The 25,270-nt window shown below is 52.9% G+C and overlaps 1 pseudogene; it reads left to right on the top strand.

Moving 5' to 3' along the window:
• Positions 1 to 3,448: 3,448 nt before the first annotated feature.
• The window catches only part of LOC141022390 (sugar transport protein 7-like), a 50,640-nt pseudogene continuing 28,818 nt past the window's right edge, over positions 3,449 to 25,270 (top strand).

Below are 25,270 nucleotides of genomic sequence, written 5' to 3'. Positions count from 1 at the left end.
GGAGAAAAAGCGCACCATGTAAGTGCAATCTATGACTATGTCAAACGATACCACTTGCCTAGGTTAAAATACATGCAATCAATTTGCGCATAACAAAATTCTTCACCTCGTGGCACCAGCTGATACGAGATGCTTACTTTGGCAGGTAAAAAATTGCATGAGTGTGATACTCAATAGATATTGTGATCATGACCTATCAGGTTGAATATATGGAGTGCTTTATTACCTATTGGCCATTTCTTACTCTAATTTTGTAGAGTGAGCAAATATTTTCCAGTTTAACAACGACAATGGATTGAGAAACAAATAATTGGCATTTTGTTGTCTCCTTAATGTACTTACAGGAGCAGCAAGATATGTGACGGCACTGAGGTAGTTTGAGCGTCAAAGGGAATGTCCCAATCATAAACTCGGGCATCCGATCTCGATCGTGCTGGGAGTGCATGCATCTTGCACACACCTTTGTTCTGGAAATGACAGGCGAAAGCAAAGAGCCACCTATTAGCTTTATGATGCTCATCAGACAACGATGTACACGATACAATTTCAATAATTCAGGACCATGAGCTATGACCTAATCAGCCTGCATCTTCATAGTCCACGGGCGATTCATCATTTCCTCGTCCCGAACACGTACGAGATCTACGACGTCTTTGTATATACTCTCTTCATAAAAAAATATTAAAGCGTTTAGATCACTAAAGTGATGTAAACGCTAAGAGCGTTTAGATCACAAAATTAATGATGTAAACGCTTTTATATTTGTTTACAGAGGAAGTCCTTACTGTAGTTTCCAAAGATAGCAATCATCGCCGGTAGCTGGACGTACTGTTCTTCCTCTCGTGTGCGTCAAACAAATCTGGCGTTGTGCCATATTTGCTCTACCAATTTTCTGGCAGCGTATGATATTTCACATAGTCCACAGGCGAAATTTGTAGGCCATACATAGTCCACAGACGAATCATTTCATCGTCCAACCCGCAGGAGATCTGCAACGCCTTTGCACATACATCAAGATCGTAATCATTGCCGGCGGGGCGGGTTCACTGCTGGATAGCTCCGTCCATGGACGCTGTATTGTTCTTCCGCCCGAGCGTCCGTCCCACAAACCTGGCGACACGTGCACGCCGTCGCCGGCCACGCACTTGACTTGCTGACTTGTTCCGTTGAAGCTTCAACCACTCATATGCTTCCCCGAAACAGGACTCGTCTCCTCTCAGAAAAGAAAAAAAAAAAACGAGACCAACCAGGGCTAGACTAGACTGTTGGTATTTTTTTTATAAAAGAAAACTCTGTAAACATCAAGGGCGTGTTTGATTGCCGTAGTGAATAGTAGTTGCGTTGCATACACACTTCAATCCAGCCTGGTTCTGAAAAAACAGCCTCATATGCGACATTTGCGAGTTGTTTGGTTGCCTGCATCTAGGGTCTCTGCATTAGGTATACGCAAGTGCACTTTGTTTGGTTGCCTGCATTGGCCCAAGCGGCACATGAACTCGGTGTTTGGTTGCACGCATGAGGTATGATTAAGAGCTAGCACTTCACTTAGCAGATAGGGTTAAGAGCTAACAGAGGGAAGGGGAGAAGAAGTGCAATGTGCGCCGGACAATGGCGACTACGGTGGATAGTGGCCGTGGCGCCGTGTCCGACATGACAAGCATGGAGTCGTGGACGAGCGACCCCGTCGGCGGCACGGCGAGCGACACCGTCGGTGAACTAGTTGCGGTGCTCGCACAAAGACAGTGGACAGAGGAGGAGAATGCAGTGCTCACGTCATGCTATCGTCAGTGCAGTGGACGAGAGAGGAGGCTGAGATGATCGACGTTGAAAACGACTCCAGTGTAGTAGGGCGAGAGAGAGGAGGCGAAGATGATCGACCCCGTCAGCGACACGGCGAACTGCAGTGTGCACGGAGGCAGAGGACACAAGAAAGCAGTGTGTGCGCCATTGCAACGTCAGTGTAGTAGGAGGACGACAGAGAGTAAGCCGAGATGAGCGACGCCAGAAACGACTCTAGTGTAGTAGCACGCGGGCAAGGAGATCAAGGGGAAGGTCTTCGGCATCGAGAAGGGCGAATAGGAGGGCTCTGAGCAGAGGATAGAGGAGCTCGACATGGCGGCGTCGATGCAGTAGACTGTTGTTCAAAGAGAGATGAAGCTACAATCGTCGAAATCAAAAACTTACAACACGGATGTTGTGAGGAACTGCAAGATTAGGCTTCTAGTCAAAGGAAATTTCAAATGATCGGTCGTGCGCGACGAATCTGACAGAATTCGTCCAGAATAGCTCCAAACGAGAACACGAGATTAAGAACTTACGGCCGACGAAACTACGAACCGATCGCCTGAATGGAACCGTAGCATCGATGTACATCTTTTTCGTGTAGAGCTTACCACGAATCGAAGCTTTGTTGTGTAGATTAGAGGAACATGAAAGAGAGGAGATTAGAGAGGAGCTTACTGAGGTTGAAGAAGACACCACCTAAACACCTAGTATCTCTTCCGTTTATCCTCATGCAGGGGCCGCTCGCTGCGCTTCCGCTCAGGCTGGCTGCAGAGAAACTGCCGATTCTTGCGTTTCCAGCCATCCAGGCCTAGATGTGCTTTAAGAAACGTGCGATGCAGGTCCAATAATGTATGCGGGCTACCAAACAAGCCTCTTGCTTTTCTCGCGGGCCTGATTAAGCTCTATGCGGGCAACCAAACACACCCCAAGCGTTCAAGTCGAGGCTCAAACTCTGGACTGGCTGCGAACTCCCGCGCCTTGCCAACTAAGCTACGCTCCGTTCTCCCTCTCAGAAAAGAGAAAGATGCGTTCGACGCGACAGGGTTCGTCCTCGCCACCTTACGTACCACCGGGACGGGACACAAGTGAAGGACGGGACGGCACCACACCTCACCTCAGTGCAGCCAAAGCAAACGCTCGGAACCGTGCGTACCATGGGACGCGACGGCGACGAGACATCTCTTTTGCTTGTCAGCAGCTCAGCATCGGATTGTTGTTAACCGTACCGTTTGGGACAGCGGAATAATGTGATCCAACCCCAGAGGCGATCGACCGGGTTATAAGTGCCGACACAGGGCTGTGGACCTCGGAGCGGCATCGGCAAAGTGTGCGTCGACGTGGCCGAGGAGGATAGCGGAGCCAGATCCTGCTGCTCAGGTTCACACTTCACACATGGCCCGATCGCCGATCCACTGGGATCGAGCGAGCTAAGATTTGCCCCAAAAAAGGTGGTAGCGCACGCGTCGCCAACACCAGACCTGATGGGATCGCGCGATGTTACTTGCCCCGCAGCTCCTGTCGCTCCCCTATGCCGAGCTACAAAAAGGCGTCGCGCTCCGTCGCTCACCCGACTATGTATGTGGCGGTCTTGTTCCTTCGGCTTAACGTACGCACGACTCTCTCCTGACTTGAATTCCCGGAGGGCAGAGGAGAGGACCAGACGATGGCTGGCCGCATGGCACCGCTGGGGGTGAAGAAGGAGAGGGCGGCGGAGTACAAGGGCCAAATGACGTTCGCCGTTGCCATGGCGTGCATCGTCGCCGCCATAGGGGTTCCAACTTCGGCTACGACATCTGGATGTCCGGTAAACTAGGTGCATGTACTGCAATCATGTTGTTTCATCATATTTTTTTATCTCGGTCTAGTGACCTTTGGTTCGGTTGTACTCGTGGATTCCAAGTACGTTAACACCGCCCCTAAAAAAATACTAGTATGTTAACACCGTGCTGGTATAGCGGTACATCTATTCATCATTGACCCTACGGGCCGCCAGTGTGGATCGACCAGCAGCGGAATTTTTTTTAAAAATCCTTGTTAGAAGAGAGAGAGGGATTGATGGAATCGTTTGATGTATTGCTTGATTTTCGTGGGCATATATATAGAAATACAATGATCAACTTGAAGTACAAGACAAAACAGAACAAATTCTAGTCTATTTTTTCTTTCCTAATAACCAATATACTCAACATTCCCCCGCAATCACAACGGTAGCGACGCAGACGGTGAGACTGGAGAAGAATTCGAAGGCAAACCGACAAACACCCCCACAGTCGTAACGTTCGATGCATCGTGGAAGTCGTGGCTGGAGTGGAAACCGCCGAGGTTGCTCAAGGAAGTCGGTAGCTCTTTGTGCCGATGTCGATGTAGCCGAGAGCGTAAGATGGTGTAGCCGTGGTTGAGGTAGCCGTGCGAGGGACGCCGTGGTCGATGTTGAGTCGGGGTGGCCGGTATCGAGGTAGTCACAATGGACTGGAAAGAAGAGCGGCGGCGGCGGTGGCGGCGGCTAGGTCAGAAGCGCGGCGACGGTGCTCAAAGTAGACGAGGAAGAACCCAACAGCGTGACGAAGACCGGCGCGGACGGTGATGTTCCCGTGCCTAGGGAGGCGGCGCGACGCATACCACGTAGAAGTCGGCGCGCGGGGACAGCGAAGTGGACCGCGCGCCGCGACGTTACAGCCCGAAGGGGCGAAGTAGTGGCAGCGCGCGGCGGCGTGATGGCGAGGAAGACCTCGGGGCGGTGGCACGGAACGCGTGCCACGCTCGCTAAGGCCCGATGGGTAACGCAGCAGCAGCGCGTGGGTCGGTGTAGCCACGGGGACGGCCTAGAGCGGACGGCCTCGGGGCGTCGATGGACCGCGGGCCGCGGCACTACGGCCTAAAAAGGCGACACAGCGGCAGCGCGCGTGTCGGTGCAGGCGAGGGGAGCATCACGGGGCGGCGGCAAGGACCGCGTGCCATGCTCGCTATGGTCCAATGAGGCGACACAGTGGCAACACGAGGATCGGTGCAACCCCGAAGATGGCCTCAAGCAGACGGCCTCGGGGCGGCAATGGACCGCGGGCCGTAGGACTACGACCCAAAGGGCGACGCAGTAGTAGTGCGTGAGTCGATGCAGCCGTCGAGAGGACCATGAAACGGCGACGCTGCGGTCCGAAGGGATGACGGAATGGCAGCCCATAGCTCGATCGGTGAATGGTGCATTGTACTTGATGACGATCTTCACGAATTTCTGTGGAGACGCGTGTATCCGGTTGATCAGATAAAGGCGCGATAAGCAAAACTGCGAAGATACCGACAGACGGCGAGGAACTTGCGATATGCGTGTCGGCGGGCGGACGTGGCAGGAGGAGCGAGCGGCCAGGAGACAGCAGTCCAATAGCACGCGGCGGGACGGTGCACATACACGTACGTGCGTGCAAGCACGGGGAATACATACATCCAACGGAGCAGCTCGGACCTGCACGGCGCCGCGCAACAAGCGAACGCCCGAGCAATCAACCACATCAGCACAGCTGCACGGAAATCGCGTCCGCACGGGGTGCGCGAGTGTGTTACGACCCCGAGAGAGATCGAACAGGAAGTGGGAGGAGATCAGGAGAAGGGGATGAGATCCAGAGGTAGGAGAAGGGGGTAGGTGAGAAGAGAGTTCAAGATGATAAGGGATCTGAATTATCTCAAATGACAACATGCCTACACTGCCATCGCGGTTACACCTTTAACGCCACAGCCTGGCTCAGGCCCACATGTCATACTCACACCTCCTAGTGATGACTATTCCACTGGCTCCTCCTGTGGGTCCAGTTCTTCTTCTCCTCCAAGTTCCTGTTGCTGCACTTGTGCCTCTCTGTCCGCCTCTGCTTCAGCCTGGGGCATGACTGGAGTGGAGGGCATGACATTCGCCCCTCCTTGAAACGGAGCCCCTGCTTCGAGGTCCATCGTCGGAAAACGTTGCTGGAGGACATTAAAATTTTCCCAAGTGGAACTCGCCGGAGACAACGTATGCCAATGCACAAGTACCTGAGGCACCGCTGTGTTACCTTGCTTGACCAAGCGACGCTCCAGAATCGCCTCGGGTACCAGATCGCCAATGGTGAGGTTTGGTGGGGCTGGCAACTGGTTGAACACCGGAGTATAGTCGGCGGTGAATGGCTTCAATTGAGAAACGTGAAATACCGGATGAATCTTACTTTCCTGAGGCAAGTCGAGCTTGTATGCGAGGGATCCGATGCGGCTGATGACCTTGTACGGCCCAAAGAATTTGTACGCGAGCTTTGGACATGGTCTGCTCACCACGGAAGACTGAACATAGGGCTATAGCTTGAGCAAGACCTGATCTCCTACTTGAAATTCCCTGTTGATGCGCTTGCGGTCCGCTTGATGTTTCATTTGATGTTGTGCACACAGCAGATGCGTTTTCAGCATCTCGGTGAACTGTTGGTGCTCTGCTGCCAGCTGATGCAGCGATTTCCGTGTCTTGGTGTTGAATAGGTTGGGAAGAGCACCAAAATTTGGTTCCACTCCATACAGAGCCTTGAATGGCGAACAGTTGATGGCACTATGATGGCTTGAATTATACAAGAACTCTGCCATTGGCAGCCAGCGCTTCCAGCGGTGAGGAGTGTCGTGGACGGCACAGCGCAAATAGTGCTCAAGGCACTGATTCACCCTTTCACTCTGCCTGTCTAAGGATGGTACGCCGTGGTGTACAGAAGTTTCGTGCCCACCAGTGCAAAAAGCTCGCGCCAGAATGCTCTTGTGAAGATCTTGTCACGACCAGAGACGATCGATAGAGGTACCCCATGAAGGTTGACAATATTGTCGAGGAAAGCGCGGGCCACCTGAGTTGCAGTGAAGGGGTGATGGAGAGGAATGAAATGCGCGTACTTGGAGAGACGGTCGACTACCACTAGAAATGACATCGGCGCCGTCGGAGCGTGGCAACCCCTCGATAAAATCCATTATCACCTTGCTCCAGGCGCGCTCTCGAATTGGCAATGGCTGCAGGGTACCAGCCGGGTGTGTGCGCTCATGCTTGGTCTGTTGAGATGTCTGGCATTGCTTGACAAATTCTTCTACTTGCAGCTTCATAACAGGCCAGTAGAATAAATTTTTCAGTCTTAGATATGTAGGATGTATGCCGGAGTGACCCCCGACTGCTGCTGCATGTAGTTCTTTGATTAACTTGGTCTGTAAGGTTGCATTGTTCCCAATCCACAAGCGACCTTTATACTTAATCATTCCTCTGTCCAGTTCATGTCCTTGATCATCCGTACTGTGTACTGCTAGAGCCTGGAGCAACTCTGTGGTCTTGGCGTCCGTGGCGTACGAGTTGCACACTTCCTGAATCCATGATGGCTGGTGTCGGTGTCCTGGGAACGGGGGTCCCCAGACTTGCCTGCCAGCGGCCCACGACGTGGCTCCACTAGCGGCCCTGTACGGCCCATCTTCACCAGCAAACACCCATGACCCTCGCGAGGGGCCAACCTCACGAGCCAGACAATGCAAGACCTCCTCGGGGGCGGCCTCACCAGGCTGGCTCGCGAGGGGCGGAGAGATCAAGGCAAGGGACACCTCGCGAGGTTCCTGTGACGCAAGCCATGACGACCGTGGCCAGGCGGGCGCCAGGCAGGCGCCAGCGCGCGTAGTGTCCTCGTTTCCTTTTTGGTGTTAAAGAGGCAAGCGCAGGCGAGGAGTCCTGAGGCATCAGGCAAAGGTTTCCATATCGGTGCAACAATACCAAGACCAGCAAGACGGCAGGACGGCAGGACGGAGGTCACCGTGGAGTCCGAGACGGCGTCAGCACCAGAGCCTTTGGCAGGGGAAGACCACCTTTAGTCAGGATAACTTGTACTAGTTGTCTCCCTTCGAATTTGGTCGTTGTTGGGTCCCTTCCCGCTCAATATTTGGGGAGAGGACCAGGGCCTCTATAAATAGGACTAGCCATCACCATAGGAAGGGGATCGATTCGACACCCACACAAGCTTACCAAGCACAAGAGCACCTCTCCTCAGGAGGCTGTTCTTCACCTTGTAACTGTTCATCCTCAGCCCAAGAGGCAATCCACCACACCACACTGGAGTAGGGTATTACACCACATCGGTGGCCCGAACCAGTGTAAACTCTTGTGTCTCTCGTTCTTTGGGTTCGTCGATCTAGGCCTTGCGATCGTTGCGAGAGTGAGCTAGGGAGGGAGAGATCTTCGTGCGCACAACAGTGTTCGAACCTCAAGGGTTTGCCAGAACCCGAAATCCGACATTTGGCGCGCCAGGTAGGGGTGCGCCGAAGCTTTCCTTCCGTCGATCTATGCTCCGCCACCACCGCGCTTCGCCCCCATGGCCGGCGCTGCTCTTCCGGCTGCGACGACAGACGCCCGTGGCGGGGCCAGGGGCTCCGAGCCTTAGCCCCCGCCTTGCGGCGGGTGCAGTGGCCACCCAAGTTCAAGCCAGAGATGCCGCCGCGCTACGATGGCGCGGCGGATCCGTCGGCTTTCCTGCTGGCATATGAAGAGGACGTCTTGAAGGCTGGGGCGACGACAAGGTCATGGCCAGCTGGCTTCCCATGGCCCTCACTAGTGCGCCCCACGCCTGGCTTCTCAACCTCCCCAGGATCTACGGTGGCATCTTGGGAGGAGCTGCGCAGCCTCTTCGCTGCGTGCTTCGCGGCACCGGCGCCCCTCGCTGTCGCGGCCCTCCTCGGTGGCTCACAAGCGCCGCCCTCGGACCGTCACGCCAAGCTGTTCTTTCGCCAGATCGGCGCCGCCTCCGCGCGGCAGGGGGCTCCTCCAGGTTGGGCGGCGCCCAAGGCCGACCTGACCTTCGACTCGAGGGATCACCCTGTCACCACCGTCGGCTCGGGCGTGCTCCCAATGCTATGCACGCCCACCATCTGCAGCGTAGCTGTCACCAACACCCTCATCAACAGCAGCGCCGGCCTCAATGTGCTCTCTGTGGAAGCTTTCAGCCTTCTTCATGTACCGCTCGAGTGGCTCCGCCCTAGCAAGCCCTTCTCTGGGGTCGGCGGCGGCTCCACCAGCCCCCTGGGACAGATTCGTCTTCCCGTGACTTTTGGCACCCACGACAACTACCGCACTGAGCTGATCGACTTCGACATCGCCCGCATTGGCCTTTCCGTACAATGCCATCCTCGGGTACCCAGCTCTGGCTCAGTTTATGGCGGCGACCCATCCGGCATACAACCTCATGAAGATGCCCGGGAGCAAGGACATCCTCACCGTAGTTGGGGATACCAAGGAGGCCCTGGTGGCGCTCAAGCTTGCCCTTAAAACCATCGCGGCAGTGCGACCGGCCGACGAGGCCACCTCTAGAGTTAAGGAGGCCGCGCTGGCTAAGAAGAAGCGGCTGTTCACTCAAGATCAGGCAGAAACCAAGCAGGTGCCAGTCGAGGAAGATGGGTCCTCTAGAGCCACCTTCACCATAGGTGCCAACCTCGACCCGGATCAAGAAGAGGAATTGGTGAAGTTTTTGCGTGCAAACAAGGAAGTATTCGCCTGGGAGCCCAAGCAGCTGGTAGGGGTCCCAAGAGGGGTAATCGAGCATCACTTGAGAGTGTGCCCCAATGTGCGCCCTGTGAAGCAGAAGGCGCGGCGACAGTCCACAGAGAAGCAGTCCTTCATCGTCCGGGAAACCAGCAAGCTGGAGGCAGCGGGCGTCATTCGCGAGGTTCGGTACCCCGAGTAACTGGAGAACCCCGTCGTTGTGCCCAAGAAAGGCGAGAAGGAACGCATGTTTGTCGACTTCACCAACCTCAACAAGGCCTGCCCCCAAGACCCATTCCCGCTTCTGCGCATCGACCAGATTGTCTACTCCACTGCCGAGTGCGACCTGCTATGCTTCCTGGATGCTTTTTCAGGCTACCACCAGATCAAGATGGCAGTAGAGGATGTGGTGAAGACGGCCTTCCTGACCCCATGTGGGGTGTACTGCTACACTTGCATGCCATTCGGGCTGCGCAACGCGGGCGAGACCTTCCAACAGCTGACGCACATCACCCTGGGTCAGCAGCTCGGGAGGAACACTGAAGCCTACATCGGCGACATTGTGGTAAAGTCTCGGGAGGCAAGGACTCTGATTCAGGACCTAGAGGAGACCTTCACGAGCCTGCGTCAGGTGGACTTGCGGCTCAACCCAGAGAAGTGTGTATTTGGTGTCCCCTCCGGCAAGCTGCTGGGCTTCCTCATGTCCCACACAGGGATCGAGGCCAACCCAGAGAAGGTCAAGGCGATTGAGGACATGAGCCCACCACAAACTATCAAGGAGATGCAGAAGCTTGTCGGCAGCGTGACTTCGCTAGGACGCTTCATCTCCAAGCTGGGAGAGCGCGCCTTACCATTCTTCAAGCTGATGAAGAAGAAGGGCACATTCGAGTGGACCCCGGAGGCTGACCAAGCGTTTCAAGACCTCAAGAGATACCTGACCAGCCCTCCGGTGATGGTGGCACCCCGCCCTCTCGAGCCCCTGGTGCTCTACCTCGCCGTCACTCCTTACTCAGCCAGTGCAGCTCTAGTAGCGGTTCGGGAAGAGCGCCAGGCCAAGGATACGACAAGCCGAGCCACGCCCCCAGCCGAGGCGATGCAAGACCCGAAGAGCACCGTGGGGGCTGCAGCAACGCCAATGGATGACCCAGCTCAGCAAGACGGTCCTTAGGCCCGCAGAGGCCCCAATGCGCGACCAGGCTCCGGGGGTTCTATCACCTCAGGAGGCGCCTCAACCTCCAACAGACGTAGGCCCCGTCGACGCGCCCGCCCTCATCGAGCACCCAGTGCATTTCGTCAGCACGGTGCTGCGGGATGCAAGGGAACGGTACCCCATGCCTCAGAATCTCTTGCTCGCGCTCTTGGTGGCCTCGCGCAAGCTACGGCACTACTTTCAGGGTCACCCAATCAAGGTCGTCTCGGCCTACCCTCCGGAGAGGTTACTCAGGAGCCCCAATGCTGCTGGGAGAGTCGCCGAATGGAATATCGAGCTGCAGGCATTCCAGCTGGAGTTCAGCACAACCAGGGTCATCAAGGGAGCCGCGCTCGCCGACTTCGTGGCAGAATGGACGGACGCCCTGGAGCTTGAAGCAGGAAAGGATCGATCCCTCTCGCCGGGAAGTGAAGCGCCAGACGGCTGGGTTATGTATTTCGATGGTGCATTTGCGCGCCAGGCCGCGGGGGCTGGAGCAGTGCTCATCTCGCCCACTCAGGACAAGCTCTACTACGCCGTGCAGCTCTGCTTCCAGCAGGGCGAGAAGGTCTCCAACAACATAGCGGAGTACGAAGGCCTCATAGCTGGCCTCAAGGCTGCGGTGGCCCTAGGGGTGAAGCGCCTCACCATCAGGAGTGACTCGCAGCTTCTCGTCAACTTCTCCAACAATGTATACGAGCCGAGGGACGAGCACATGGAGGCATACCTCGCAGAGGTACGCAAAATGGAAAAGCAATTCTTGGGCCTGGAATTGCAGCATGTTCCCCGTGGCACCAACAAGGAGGCCAACGACATCGCCAAAAGAGCGTCCAAGCGACTACCCCAAGAGCCTAGCGTCTTCGAGGAGCAGCTCTTCAAGCCATCAGCAGCACCTCCGCTTTCGAGGCCGGCGCAGCCTCGGGAGGAGCTCCCCCAGCCACCTGCCTCAGGAAGCGGCCCGACCTCGGGAGCGCGCCTACTCTGGGCGCTCGAGCCTCAGGAGGGGTGCTGGACCAAGGAGTTCAAGGAATACCTGGCACAGGGGACGCCGCCGGAGAAAGAGGAGGACGCGGAGCGTGTGGCCCGACAGGCCACGGCGTACTGCATCCAGGACGGTGAGTTATACAGGAAGCAGCCGAATGACGTTTCCTTGCGTTGTATCTCCAGGGAACAGGGGAACGAGCTGCTAGCTGACATACACGGCGGAGACCGCGGACACCACTCGTCGTCAGGAACCCTCGTCGGCAAGGCATTCCGCAGCGGGTTCTACTGGCCTACGGCGCTCAACGACGTGACTGAGCTGATGAAGTCCTGCGAGACCCCGTTCTTCCTCGTCTACGGATCAGAAGCAGTTCTCCCTCACGAGGTCAAGCATCGCTCCGCACGGGTCCTGGTGTTCGATGAGGCGCAACAGGACGCCATGCGGGGGATGGACCTCGTGCTGGGGGAGGAACGCCGCCGTGAAGCCATGCTCCGGGCGGCAAGATACCAGCAGGCGCTGCGACGGTATCACTGTCGCAGCGTCCGCTCCAGGACACTCGAGGTGGGTGACCTCGTCCTAAGGCGGGTGCTCTCCAGGGAAGGGCTGCATAAGCTTTCACCCATGTGGGAGGGCCCGTTTAGGGTCGCCCATGTCTCCAGGCCTGGCGCCCTACGTCTGGAGACGTAGGACGGGGTCCCCATCCAGAACGCCTGGAACATCCAGCACCTCCGGAAGTTCTACCCATGAAGAAAGGCCCAGCGCCTGTGAAGCAAGGCCCAGTGCCTGTGAAGGTCTCTGCTCGTGACGCTCTCACGTAATAATGAGTGGGGATGTACACGCCCCGGAGTCTCAGGAGTGCCGCCCTCGGGCCTCGGTGGCTCCCTCCCATGTCCTAGTGGCAGCACTTAGCTCCGTGCTGGTGAGAAGACAAGAAGACTAGACTAGGTGCCGGACGCGGCTTTTCATTTGCTTTCCGTAGTTGGCTTGCCTCTCTTTAATGAAAATTTGCTTTCTGGTGTTCCTTGCCGGCTTGGTTCGATCGCCTTTTGCCTCCGTTTCTGCCTTCAGTTCCTTGTTTTGACCTGTACTCTCTCTTGCATCCCTCGCGAGGGGGCTGGACAGGTGAACTTGTGAGCGTTTTTCCGGTTTTTAGCGAGACACCCTCGTTCGAGCTCGCAAGCTGGCGCACCTCTCTCAATCCGTGCCCCTCGGGTACCGCGATGCGAAGCGCTGGGTCGTGGCCAGGGGCGCCTGCGACTAGGGCTCGGAAGAACAAGAGTTTCCTAACAAATTTTTGCAGTTCCTAGACGCCTCCCAAGCCAAGCCAAGGAGGCCTCGCCAAGTACTGGGAAATGCGCACCTCGTGAGGTGGAAACTACTTCAAGCGCGTCGAGCTATGTTATTTCTACGCGCCTACATAAAACGCTGATACTACGACACGACACAGGAACGATAAACATAGCACAGCAGCTGGGAAATCATGGATTGTTGCACGCCCCTGCGGGGCCCCATACTTGTCTCTCTCTTAATGCAGGAAGAAAAGGAAGAATGAAACAAAAGCGGTGCACGTTCCCGTGGCAGTTCGCGAGGATGGACCCTTGGCGCTCTCCTGGGCTCAGCCAGACCCCTCCTCGCGCTTCACTGGGGCGCGGTGACGAGACGACCCACTGCCACCCTCGAAGCAGGCGCGGCAGCGTGGCGGCTGGTCGTAGCCGCCGCTGCTGGAGCTGTCGCCAAAAGAAGACTCGCCGTAGCTGGGCGAGCCATGGCCGGTGCCAAGGGCAAGCCCGCCTTCACCCTCGTCACGGCCGTCGCCAAGGCTGAGCACCTCGCCGCCATCGTTGCCCTTAGGGCAGCACCCGACGCGGCGACCATCTTCCCCGAACACCCTCACATAGAGGGTCGCGTTGCCGTCGTACTTGAAGTGGAGGGTGCACCGCTGTCCCAGGCCGCGTGCGCGGGCAAACGTCTGCCGGCTGTGGGCCAGGGCTGCGTTGCCCACGACAGAGACCTCGACCGTGACCCATAAAGCCTTGCTGCAGCAGCCATCCGCCTGTAGCCAGAGACCGCCTGGACCTGTGGCCGGCAGCTCGCCGGCGAAGAAGCGTGGGAGCTGAAGCCAGGTGCCGGCCGGGTTCACCGACCACACGATGAACTCCGGCAGCACCTCCGCCAAGTGGAAGCACGGCCGGGGAGGACTGTTGGACTATGAAGATACAAGATTGAAGACTTCGTCCTGTGTCCGGATGGGACTCTCCTTTGCATGGAAGGCAAGCTTGGCAATTCGGATATGTGGATCTCCTCCCTTGTAACCGACTCTGTGTAACCCTAGCCCCCTCCAGTGTCTATATAAACCGGAGGGTTTAGTCCGTAGGACAACAACAATCATAATCATAGGCTAGCTTCTAGGGTTTAGCCTCTACGATCTCGTGGTAGATCAACTCTTGTAATACTCATATCATCAAGATCAATCAAGCAGGAAGTAGGGTATTACCTCCATCGAGAGGGACCGAACCTGGGTAAACCTTGTGTCCCCCGCCTCCTGTTACCATCCGCCTTAAACGCACAGTTCGGGACCCCCTACCCGAGATCCGCCGGTTTTGACACCGACATTGGTGCTTTCATTGAGAGTTCCACTGCGTCGTCTCCATAAGGCTTGATGGCTCCTTCGATCATCGGCAACGATACGATCCAGGGTGAGATTTTTTCCCCCGGACAGATCTTCGTGTTCGGCGGCTTCGCACTGCGGGCCAACTCGCTTGGCCATCTGGAGCAGATCGAGAGCTACGCCCCTGGCCGTCAGGTCAGGTTTGGAAACTTAAACTATACTGCCGACATCCGCGGAGACTTGATCTTCGACGGATTCGAGCCCGTGTCAGGTGCGCCGCACAGTCACGACAAGCATGACTTAGCTCTGCTGTCAGACAATGTTCGGGAGATCACACCGGTGGCAGCTCGGGCCCTCGATCCGGAGCAGATCGCGCCGTCTGTGGACGGGCGGATGGACCCCGTCACGGAGGCCGCACCCTCAGCGCCGATAGAGCAGAATACTGACTTCACCTCTTACGAGGCCTGTGTTGCCGGACCCTTGGATTCGTCCCCGGTCACGGGCTCCAAACCGCCTGCGTCCGTGCCTGTCATATGATTGGGCACCGATCATGGAGTTTACCTCCGCGGATATTTTCCAGCACTCGCCCTTGGCCGACATGCTAGATTCTTTAAAGTCTCTCGCCTTGTCAGGAGACCCTCGGCGGAACTATGTCTGGCTCGAGTGGGAAGCGGACGACGAAGAAATTCGTTCCCCACCCACCACCCACTTAATAGCCACTGTCAACGATTTAACCAACATGCTCGATTTCGACTCCGAAGACATCGACGGTATGCACGACGATGCAGGAGAGGAACAGGAACCACCGCCCACAGGGCGCTGGACAACCACTTCATCACACGATATATATATGGTGGATACACCCAAAGAAAACAATGACGAGGCGCGGAAGGATGCAGCGAAGGATAGTTCCCTCGAGAAGCAACCAAAGCGACGGCGTAGGCCCCGCTCCAAACCCCGCCTCGGCAAAAACAGCGATAACAGCGCAAGAAAGAATAATACCCCGGTCGACTCCAAAGGAAACGACGACCACATGGATCCAGCGACAGAGCAGGATGAACCAGCGGACGGCGAACATAGTACGGAGCCGCTGTCCGATCACGGCGACACCGAGGGTAAAGCTAATCAACCTGTCTCCGGAGAGGAGAACAGTCCGGACGACGATGCACACATCATCCCGGAAAGGCACTTGGAGCAAGAGAACCTCCATAGAAGGCTTATTGCCACCGCAAGGAGTCTAAAGAAGCTGAAGCAAAGGCTTAAGGCCGCGCAAAATACACTCAACAATAGATGGAACAAAGTGCTCTACACTGAAGAAAAGTACGGCGGCAGTCGCCACACAAAGAGCTATCCAAAGCGCAAGTTGCTGCCTGAATTCGATGACGAGGCTTTAGAGCCTATACAGCCGAAAAATAAAACGGCCGGTCAGCCGGATCGATCACCCCGTGGCCGCGATAGGGCGGCTAACGATGTCACACATAAGTCAGCACACGATTTACGTGAGGACTTGCACCAAAAAGCCGTTATGACCAGGTTCATCTATGGATCTAGGAAGCGCGCTCCGGCACAGAATAAAAACCGAACACTACAACTGTCAGAATGCCATGACACATCCAAATACAGGGGTGCCGCGCACCCTCTATGCTTCACCGATGAGGTGCTGGATTACGAATTTCCAGAGGGATTCAAACCCGTGAACATAGAGGCATATGACGGAACGACAGACCCTGGGGTTTGGATTGAGGACTTTATCCTTCATATCCACATGGCTCACGGAGATGATCTCCACGCCATCAAATACTTGCCCCTCAAGTTGAAAGGACCAGCTCGGCACTGGCTGAAGAGCCTCCCCGAAAACTCAATTGGAAGTTGGGAAGAGCTTGAGGATGCTTTTAGGGCTAATTTTCAAGGGACTTATGTCCGACCACCGGATGCAGACGATTTAAGTCATATAACTCAACAGCCCGGAGAGTCAGCCCGAAAGCTTTGGAACAGATTCCTCACTAAGAAGAATCAAATTGTCGACTGCCCGGACGCCGAAGCCTTAGCGGCTTTCAAACACAGTGTCCGGGACGAATGGCTCGCCAGACACCTCGGCCAGGAAAAACCAAGGACAATGGCAGCCCTAACAAGCCTTATGACCCGCTTTTGCGCGGGCGAAGATAGTTGGCTGGCCAGTAGCGGCACCAGCGACCCAAGCACATCCGAAGTTAGGGATGGCAATGGAAAACTATGACACAATAAAAGCAAGCGTCGAGACAATGAAGACAACCCAGACAACACAGCGGTAAACTCCGGATTCAGGGGCTCTCGACCCGATAAGCGGAAAAAGCCATTCAAAGGCAGCAGGGATGGACTGTCCAGCCTAAACAAGATTCTAGACAGATTATGTCAGATTCATGGCACCTCCGACAAACCTGCAAATCACACCAACAGAGAATGCTGGGTCTTCAAGCAGGTCGGCAAGCTAAATGCCGAACACAAGGGGAGGGAGACACCAAGTGAAGACGAGGATGAGCCTCGCCAGCAAAACACTGGGGGACAGGAAAAATTCCCACCAGAGGTCAAAACAGTGAACATGATTCACGTAACGAAGAGGAGGAGCAAATGCGCACTCCGAGACACATGTGCCGTGGAGCCCGTCACCCCCAAGTTCAACCCTTGGTCGGCCTGCCCGATCACTTTTGATCGCAGGGATCACCTGACCAGTATCCGGCACGGGAGGATCGGTTGCCTTGGTACTAGACCCAATAATTGACGGATACCATCTCACCCGAGTCCTTATGGACGGCGGCAGTAGTCTTAATCTGATATATCAGGACACAGTCCGCAAAATGGGGATAGACCCGACAAGAATCAGCCAAAGCAATACTACATTTAAAGGAGTAATACCATGCCCAGAGGCCCGCTGCACGGGCTCTCTAGTACTAGAGGTTGTATTCGGTTCTCCCGACAACTTCCGAAGTGAAAAGTTAACCTTCGACATCGCTCCATTCCGAAGCGGCTATCAAGCACTACTCGGAAGAATGGCCGTCGCTCGTTTTAATGCAGTACCGCATTACGCTTATCTTAAGCTTAAGATGCCCAGTCCACGTGGCATCATCATAGTTAGCGGAAACACAGAGCGTTCCTTACGTATGGAAGAATGTATGGCGGCTCTAGCAGCAGAACACTGAACGGCCTCTCCAACCAGAATAAATGATCGGTCGTCAAGACCGTGGACACGGCTAGACGAGTCCGGCGCACCCCTAGCTGTAACAGCTCAGATAAACCTGAGATTGGGATGATGGATATACCCCCATAGGTGGTGCTAGGGGCTTCCCGCATGTAAAAAGGACTACGGTTCGCCTTGACCTTATTTGGATTGAATTTTAATGGTTTATTAAGAATAACCAATTTTTCGCATGAAGACTTTCACCTGGGTTTTTCTCTTTTACAGATGATAATCGTGCTACACCCTTCCAGGACACGGCACAACGGAGACACAGGCGCAGACGTGCAGCAGGGCCCTGCTTAAAGGTTTCTTTTTAGATTAAGACCCTGTGTAAACCTTTTTTTACTATCTCTTGTGGCTTCACACCCTCCGGATACTCAACATAACCAAGAGGGATGCTGGCGTTATTGGCATTTCGACACGTCAGACTAATGCACGTACCTGGAAAATCAGGGCTTATTATCGAGGGCATTACTCAGCCCAGTATATGTTGTAAAGACCGAATACCTTAGGGAGTGTTCGGAGTCGCGAGTTTGGCCTTATATGCATCAGCTCCGAATCATGTCTTTGGTCAATAGTTGGGTTTGCCCGGCTCCCGTGTTTTGCTACCTTACGTTCCGCTCTATCGGCTAAGGTGGCACCGGGAGAACTACTGCGATTGTGCCCTGGTTCATCTGGACGAGCACCTCAGTAGAGAAAACCGAAAACTGACTGTCATGATAAAGCGCGAGACTGGTCAACCACTCGATGACTCAGCAGAATCTTCGCGATTCCTCCGCATTAACGAAGGGCCGGTTTCCCGATCATGTATGTACGCGCCCCATATTCGGATAAGCGCGGAAGTACTAGGGGCTATATAGTAGCCCCATCGTCAAACTCCTATGGCTAAGTGAAAGTGTTAAAGCTATATAGTCTGATTGCCTTGTTCGCCGCGCCATCACCTCCTTAATGGACCAAGACGTTGGATCAAGTGTGAATACGCGCTTTTCCGAACACCCCCACATTATACGCGTGGGGGCTGAAGCCGACGACTGCAAACTTTCAGGTTATATACATACATAAACGGCCGCACAGGAGGCATCATAATACTTTCAGGCAAAAGTATAAACACAGCCTTTATAATCCAAATAGCATTGTTTTTACAATTGGGATACATGTCAGTCGAACATGATACTCTTTGAGCACTGAGCCTCTATTAAACGAGCACCTTCTAGGACTTCTTCAAAGTACTGCTCGGCCGGGACCTAACCTACGGCCGGATCCTGGGTTACAATAGCGGTGGCCTCCATCCCTGCACAGTATGTCTTAACACGGGCAAGAGCCAACCGCGCACCCTCTATGCACGCCGACCTCTTTACAGCGTCGATATGTGGCACAGCCCCAAGGAATCGTTGCACTAAATTAAAATAACTATTCGGCCTTGGTACTTCCGGCCAAAGATGATCCACGACAGACCTCATGGCAAGTCCGGACAATCTATGGAGTTCAGCCCACTCGGCCATTTGTTCATTTAACAGCAGCGGACGCGTTGGAGCACTGAACTGCGACCAGAACAACTTTTCCACTTCGTGATCTTTTTGATCTTTGAAAAACTCAGTCGCATCAGTAGCACTCGTTGCCAAGTACAAGTACGCGTCTGCAGCACTCCATAATTGATCCAGAGGGGCATACTTCGGATCTCCAAACTTCGTCCGCAACAAAAAGGGCTTCCCAGCCGGCCACAGGCGGCAGGAGCAGGCGGCACGACCGGCGCTGCTTTGGGCGGCTGGAGCAAGAAGACCAGAGGTTGAAGAAGCACTACGGCCATTGGATGGACATCGTACGATCAGTGGAGCTAGAATCGTTCATATATTGACTAAAGTTGACAAAGGCCTCCATCCCAGTCAACTTAGTAGGCCCACAAGTCAGCCTCCCACCAAGGTGGGTCCCAGCTAGCAGGGGGTATTCATTTTTTTGTGCGTAATAAGGAGGCACTTCCGGTGGGTCCGAGTTGACAGTGGGGAGAACGTTTTTTTCGCGAAATACGGTGGCCCGTCCTGTGGGTCCCAGCTGTCAGGGGGAAACGTTTTTTTCGCGAAAACTGGTGGCCCGTCCGGTGGGTCCCTGCTGCCAGGTGGAGGAATAATTATTTTCCGCGTAATAAGGAGACACTTCCTTGCGGCTGCCGTGGACCCAGCTGTCAGCCTCTCTGTACAGTACTCTTCCGATGGAAGTCGGTCGTTGACCACATTGACCACGCCGCGCCGAGAGCACCACGGCGGTGGACGACGGCGAGGCCTAGGAAGGGGATGACGCGGAGCCGGGGAAGACGCGGCAGTGGAAGCCGCGCGGAGAGGAGTACGAGGGTCCACCGGTTCGGCTGCGGTGTGAGGCTGTCGTCACCGCAGAATAACAGGGGGTGTGGGTGAGTAGAGGGATGCCCTGGCCAGCGGTGGGAGTAGTAGGGGGCGCTGAGGCCTGCGCGGCAGCACAGCCGGCCACGGGAGGCGGGAGTAGGCGGTCCCGCCGGCGCTGCTTTGGCGGCTGGAGCAAGAAGATCAGAGATTGAAGAAACACGACGGCCATTGGATTGACATCCAACGGTTACGTCTGCTAGAATCGTTTGTTGACGTATATAATAACTAAAAAAATCTTGCATACGCGTCAACTAAACAGGCCCACACATCAGACCACTCCCTCTTTTTTTAATAATTTATATATAGCTCATGGCAACTTCTTATGCAATTTATGTAGTCGTTTTTTTGGTTGGCCAGGGCCAATTTCGCATATTTCTGTGGGTTCCAAACTATTTTCAATACTGAAATGTCGAGCCAGATTTAAAGTACTTTGAAGATATATTTAAATTAGGTTAATGCCCAGTGAAATAGGAATCTGAAAATGTGAAAAAATTCAGAAATTATAAAGTAATTGCCAATTTGTCATCTGTTTTTATATTTACAACCCATTTCATATTACTTTCAAGATTTGCAGGCGTCTTGAAAGAGTTGCAGCCCATCAGGGCGCAGAAAAAAAAGTAGGCCTGGATTGGGTATTCTTCAGAAAAAATAAACTGGGCTCATTTTCACAAAGAAAAAATAGCTGGGCTGGTCACATGGTGAACATAAAATATAAGCCTGGGCTAGACGGGTCACAGCCCAGTTCAAACCCTGCTCCGTCTCAACAATACCAAACAAAAAAAATACTGCTCGAGTAGCTACGTCCCAGGTGTCGGCCGATCTTATGTTGTTCTCTTGTCTATTGACTATATACGCTCACAATGTCGTGGGTCCCAGATGTCAGGAAAACACTAGGAGGAAGCATTTTATTTTTCGATACGCTGACGTGGTGGGCCCCTACTGTCATCCTCTCCACGTACTTCTGCCGATTCCTGTTGTTTGTTGACCATGTTGACAACGCGAGAGGGCGGCGCCGCGGCGACCGCACCAAAGCGCGCGGAGGACGTCGGCGTTAACGATTTAGGAGACAGTGGGGCGGCGATGCGTGCGCTGAGGCGCAGCCAGCCGTGGGAGGCGGAAGCAGGCGGCCCCGCCGGCGCTGGTTTGGTTTTGGCGGCTGGAGGAAGACAGGACTGAAGAAACACGACAGACTGTAAAAGCAGCAGGAGTACTTAACAACCTTAACTAAAACCAGCAGGGGCACTTAACAACCAAAGCTGAAAGCAACGTGGTCAATAAACAGGATATTCGCTTTAGAGCCATGGAAAAGCATGAACATAATCTTCTGTCCTATTCTCCAAGATGGACGGGCCTTCATTATTTGAGACCACCTATGAATAAGTATCTTTTCACCTCCAAGGGGAATTGAGTAGGTCGACATAAACATCATGTTGTGACCAAGCGCAAGTCTGACCCGACCATGGTCAGGCATCTGTATAGGAACAATAGAACTCGGCAGTTCCTGTTTCAAGAAGATCACAACTGTAAAACTGTGTATAAGCAATAGTTTATGAACAACATATATAACAGAAAACAGCTCGTACCATAAGTTTCTCGACACAGTTGGACCTGTTCAACGAGTGCAGCAGTGGCACACATATCCCACGTGGCCTTCCACCATTGAAACGCCGCACAAGGACCTCAAGACGATCAATAAAGTGTAGGAAGTTGTGGATGTCGATCCAGTCAACTTCAGTGCCATTAGTAACAGCCGAGTTATTACAGAGTAACAAACGAGCAGACTGCTTAACTCTGAAAAAACCTACACGTGCCACCAATTATAAGAAAATATTAGTTAGAAGTAGCAGCTTCGTGAGAGATTCGTTGCTACTTCTAAAGTTAAATTGTGATTAGTTAGACAGAATAGGTGGATTAAGAAGTAATCGAGGCAACAAGCAAGAACCAGATACAGAACTAACATGGATGAGCAATTGGAACGACGTCGGGGTGGAAGATCACAGTGAAGATGAGACCAGGTTCTGCTATTTCCATCAACATTCGTGCGCCAACTTTCAGTCCGTAACACTTGAGAAAGTTTATCCAAGTTCAGCCATAAAAAAGCAGCGATCTTCTTGGTTCATGAACCCAACTCGGAACTTATATCCATGGCTTGTCTTCACTGTGACCATTAAACTAGTGTATTCAGTTATGGAAAGGCCGAGCATCTTGAGTACATGTGTTCTGTAGAGCAAATAATACACTGCAGGAAAAATAATATGAGAACACAGCATGTTCAAAAAAACCCCACTCTCTCGGATAGAAAAGAGGATTCTAGGAACATACTGTGCGCGTTTCAAAATGCTATGTTAGGATGAGAAGGAACAAGTGTGGCGTCTCGCCGAGGGCGCAGAAACCTGTAGGGTCCTCGCACTTTGGGCACTGCAAATGAAACACACTAGATTCAGTAGGAAGAAAAATGCATCAACGGCGGCGCCTTCCATCCTAGGATTACCTGCGACCAAGGGACTTGGATTTATCGGGGATGGATGAAGAATTCGTACCTAGTTCTCCACGAGAAAACCGTATGCAATCGCCGAGAGGGGGTTTTCTCTGAACAAGCAGACGAGGGAGAAGGGGATTCAGGCCCAGTGAAATATTGCCGCTTCGTCCGTCCAGCTTACTGCTAAAGCTGGAAAGGGGGTTGTGATTTGACGGCTCATTGGGCATTACTGCGGCGCTACGACCGGGGTGTGTCTACCGTGAAGTTGTGCACTCTAATTTGTGCATATGGCACGTGGACCCCGTTGCCGGTTGCCCCGCATATCAGTGAAAGGAAGTAGAAAGACAGGAGTAACTAGTTACACATAAATATATTTTTTGACAGAGAGATACTCCCTCTGTAAAGAAATATACAAATCTTTTATATCACAGGCTCACCTTGCCGAGAAATATACTCCCTCTGCAACGCACGGGCATTATGGGGGTTCAGCTTTTTTTATGGGGGTTCAGCTGAGAATATAATACTCAGATAGGCTCACGGTTCTGGACTTTGGGCCGCAGGCCGACCCTGCATGTTTGGGGGCCCATGTGTTCTACCTCAGCGCTTTTCATATTGCAAGCGATCGGTACGGCGCTGGTTTTAGATGTTGTCGCAAGGCGAATACACAAAATTGAATAAAGCACGGCAGTTGTTGGAATGAAATCGAACGACAGTTCCTAACCAGCAATCAGAGTTGCAATTCTATCAACGATATACCATGTGATAAATAATACTGTCGTACTACTTATACACATAGGACACTTGTTTCACCATGCCAGATTATTACATCAAAATCTCTCGGGGGATAGATCAGTTCGGCAGTTGCGTGCTGCTACTGAAGAATTTCAAAGTTGATTTGGACCAGCTCTCCTTGCCGAGAAAGTTCGATTTTGACGTCATCCCCTACCGCAAGATATGATTTAGATTTGAACCTTGACCATCCTTTAGCATCAATCATCATGCGACCATCCTTTGTACTTACGGTATATTGAGCAGGTTCATTCACACCAAGGCTGCGCATGGTAAGAGAAACTTGGCCGCGGTCGCCCGGATTGTTGAACGACTCCCTCGTTGCTCTAGGGATTCTCTGTTTGCAAACAAGAAGACATACCCAAACAGTTAGATCAACACAGTGAATCATGTGAAACAACATGGAAAGAAAAAAGAACGAAGCACTTGGGCGGCCAATGTTTACCAAGAAGGTGGACATGTCGGTTTTTGTAAGGACTTTGGTATATGAAGTGCGAACTGCAGGCCAGTCTGTTGCCGGTGCAACTACACGGGCCGGAGCAGATGCAAGTGCAAGTGTTGGTGCAGGTGCCGAAGCCGCTGCTGCTGCCGGAGATGGTGCTCCTTGTAGAGCTGGTGCCGGTGTCGATGCCCGATCCTCCGATAGTTCAGACTGATCCGCTGACGCGGTCGGTGCCCAATCCTCAGCTGGATCAGACTGAGCTGATGCCGCTGTCAGTGCTAGAGCAACTGCCGGTGCTCGATCTGTGCGAGACAGCGGCGATCTTGTCTGGTCTGCTATGATCAGCTTTCTAACTTGACTAGGATCCGTGACCGTGATCCAGTTTTTTTTCTTCATTTCTTTTAAACGCGAGAAGGACTAATTGTGGCATTTTTGTTAAACCAAACTGCGGTTCATCATAGGGATTCAGCTTGTACTCAGACAACACACTGATCCAATTTTTTCCAGTAATATAAGTGATGGACAGTGCCTTCGTTACTGACACGACATAAGAAGTGAAACCTGCAAAAATAGCCATCGTAGAGCAAACCAAACGGTTTATTCTGTGATGAATGTCACATGGCAAAACCTGCATCATAAAATTGCAGGAAAAGAAAGAAAACATGACATTAAATCAATAAGATTTACTTGATGTGACACGAGTGAATCCTTACCAGGAAATCACTATGTTGAAGTACTAAACAGAAGATTGATCGTCCAACTACGCGTGGCATGCAGGGGCCCGCCTACTCCCACAAGCAGGACAGTCCAAAGGTCGTGACAAATCGTATGGACCGAACATCCATGGGACTGGAAATCCTAGTGGGTGCGATAAACCCTGCAATGCATACAGATATTGGAGTGTAACCATAATTGATAAACCGTCCTCACAAAAAATATGATCTGGATACTTCGAAATATACAGACTGAATTGAGTGGACAGACATTAACATAGACATTAACATAGACCATTCACACACCAAAAGCGGCAGTACTAATAAACAATACAGGGTTCACAAATACAAATCAAGTACTGAACAATAGTACTTACTACAGACAAGCAAAGTTGCACTAACTAAACTCTGCAGACTATTTCTTGCCACCGACCTACGGGATGAACCCCGCATAACTGACTAGGCCATGGACTTCGTGTGAGATGTCTACATGCACCATCACCATCTTGTCAACCTTGGAGAACCTAACAGAGTGGTCTTTCCACTCATAAACATGATGATGAAGACAGGCCGCATCAGATTTGTTGGGAAGCTTTACAAGAACCACACCCTTCGTAATCGAAGGCACAACCAGGAAATTGTTGTGGTCAAGTACAGCCTCGAGAACACGCCTGACAACAATGCTACAGGAAAACACTAGTTCAGGACACGTGGCGACAAGGACACAGCAGCTGGATAGTTCAGCAGTAGAACTCATCATCAGGTCTTCCAGTTCACACGGCATGACTTTGAGAACTTCATCTCCACCGCGGACCTGGTTCTAATTCAAACAGAAACCATATTTTATTACTACCTCCGTTCAGAAATATAAGATGATTTTCAATATTATACTCCATATATGACTACATATACGCACAGAAATGAGTGAACAAAGACACTAGAACATGTCTTCAAAGGCATGAGAGCAGAGGGATTACATGCAATATCCATAACACAAGTTACTGAGGCAAATATACCCTCTTAAGAGGTAGCATTGATGTTCATAAAGTACTACCTCCGTCCCAAAATTCTTTCTTAGATTTGTCTAGATACGGATGTATCAAGTCACATTTTAGTATTAGATACATCCGTGTCTAGACAAATCTAAGACAAGAAATTTGGGACAGAGGGAGTAGTTG

The sequence above is a fragment of the Aegilops tauschii genome, chromosome 5, assembly GCF_002575655.3.
Source record: "Aegilops tauschii subsp. strangulata cultivar AL8/78 chromosome 5, Aet v6.0, whole genome shotgun sequence".
NCBI lineage: Eukaryota > Viridiplantae > Streptophyta > Magnoliopsida > Poales > Poaceae > Aegilops > Aegilops tauschii.
This window is presented reverse-complemented; position numbering and strand designations above follow the sequence as displayed.